Genomic DNA, 2,561 nt, shown 5'->3' on the forward strand with positions numbered 1-2,561 from the left:
CACTTAGCTAAGCTTAGCCGGTTAGCTAAGCTAACCGGCTGCTGGCTGTAGCTTCATATTTACTGCACACACACACACGAGAGTGGTATCGATCTTCTCGTCAAACTCTCGGCAAGAAAGCAAATATGTTTATTTCCCAAAGTGTCGAACTTCACCTTGTAAGTAAATCGGACTATAGAGATGTGATGTGACCGCGGCCGCCAGCCTGTACGAGACTCATCATCACTGTCTGCTTCAGAAGTGCCTACTTTTGATCGACTGTCAGAGACGACACATCTGAGCTCTCCACTACAGTGTGCCTACCATACCACTGTGTGTGTGCGTGCGTGCGTGCGTGTGTGTGCGTGCGTGTGTGTGAATGAGTCGACCCTCCAGCTCTGTTGAGTTCAGACGAGTCGGGCTGCTGCATGTCTGAGAATCCAAACTGTCTTGATCCTTCAAACCTGATGTGAATAAAACAGGATGATGGTGCGACTTGTTTATCGGTCTTTTTATTCTCAGCTTTCATCACCGGCGCTCAGATGATACCCGAGTGTCAATATCCAAACCAAAACAACACTTTATTCATTCATATATCCCTCAAACTAAGATATCAAAGTTTTATTTTTGTGTATATAAGCTTCTGTAGTTTAGGGACTAATCAGCCGATACAAATATTGTTTTTACAGTCAGAAACACTGTTTAAAGGGAAAGTATGCTGGAGACAGAGGATGGTTAGTTTAGCTTAGCTTAGCTTAGCTTAGCTTAGCTTAAAGACTGGAAACAGCTAGCATGGAACCATAGAGTTATCAAATATGAAAACCAGTAAAGATGATGGACAAGTCAAAACACATCAAAAAATATTAGTTAAGGAAATAATTAAAATGGAGTAAAAACTTTCTTTTTCCTTACCATTTAAAAAAAAAAAAAAAAAAAAAATTCCAATCATTTGAAAATTAAAACTTTTACTTGTTTATTTTTCTTTCTCTAGCTTTTCTTTCAACTCCATAGTTTCCTTTTGTTGGATTTTTATATCTGTTCTCTATTTTTTTTTCTCCATTCAACTCTGTAAACTTTCCGTACGTCTGCATGACAGGAAGATAAAAATACATTAAAGATGCGCAGCGAATATGGAAACGTTGGGAAATAGAAGAAGTGTTTTTTGTTTTTTTACCTTTTGATCTGAGGTTCAAAAAAGTATAAAGCTTAATATTTCTTTTTTACACTCCAGTATTTTTTTCGTCTTATTTTTAAGATGGAAAGAATCCCGTGGTAACGACCTGCAAGCGTTACGATTACAGAGTCGATCATGTGACTATTAAAAGCGCGTAAAATCCATTAAATCTTTGTTTAATTACACTGAACGATGATGTTTGGTCGACGTGAGGCGTCCATGTTTATTTGCACTTCGTTATTATTAATTCTGAGTACAAAGTCGGATATATCGGAGCTTTTAGAAAGATTTCTTAGTCGTAATCATGACTCAGATGTTGACTGTTATTTACAGTCGGAAACTCGTAGTTACGATAACTGAAATATGACATGAACGCAGCGTATAATAAAGCAACTGGAAGCTTTGACAAAAACATCACACTCACAAAGTCGGAAAAAACATTTCTAAAGGTAAATTCTGCACTTTTTCTGGAAGTTATAGTGAAACATTTTTACAGACAAAACAACAGTAGATTCTTTTAGGTGTTTAACAAGCTTGATTAATGAGAGCTGTTGATAGAAAAGGTCTAATGTGAGCATGTTTACTGTAGATAATGTACATTATAAAATTTATTTTAATTTAAATCAGAAAGTATTTGATTAAACAAAGTCTGACCAAACATTTTGTGCCAACTTTCAGTATCTGACAATGTTTGATACATTTCAGTTGGATTAACTGACCTCATAAACAACATCACAACTGTTTGATCGCAGGGAAAGTTTTTATAATCTAAAATGTTGTCAGGTTTATTGATTGGCGTCACTATGAAACTGAGTGACGGACTCTTACTAGAGCTGCAAATGACCCTGAGAGAGAAATCATGTTCAAATAAAGTCGGATACGTTTTAAATTTGACATAAAAATTTGAAGCGATCACATTAAACTTTAAATTTAGGTTTGGAGTAAAACATTTAAACCTATTTTTAATCCAAAATATGAATAGGAATTATCAAAAGTTTATAATTTCAAACATTTAAATACAAAATTGTCTCAGTAGTCGACTCCTGAAACCACAAATTGTTGCTGTGAGCAGGAAATGACTCGTTATAAATATATATATAAATATAAATATTAGCACTCATATTCTGTATATTTAAATAGTTTCATTGTTGTCCCACAGAAATCCTCTTTTCATAATATTTCCTTATTCATCAGTATTTTTCATGAAATTATTTGCTTGGAAATACTGATAAAACAGCTAAAACTGATACCAAAACAACACTTCCTTTGTGTATTTCACAACAAATGTGTTTGAATGTGACAGTGTGATGCTTTCAATGAGAAATAACCACAAGATCTCAGATAGTAAAACTAAATGCAGTCGTGTGAACATCTGCCTAAAACCAAAAAACATCACATGACGCTCAGG

This window comes from Thunnus maccoyii, chromosome 2 (assembly GCF_910596095.1).
Source record: "Thunnus maccoyii chromosome 2, fThuMac1.1, whole genome shotgun sequence".
Classification (NCBI taxonomy): domain Eukaryota; kingdom Metazoa; phylum Chordata; class Actinopteri; order Scombriformes; family Scombridae; genus Thunnus; species Thunnus maccoyii.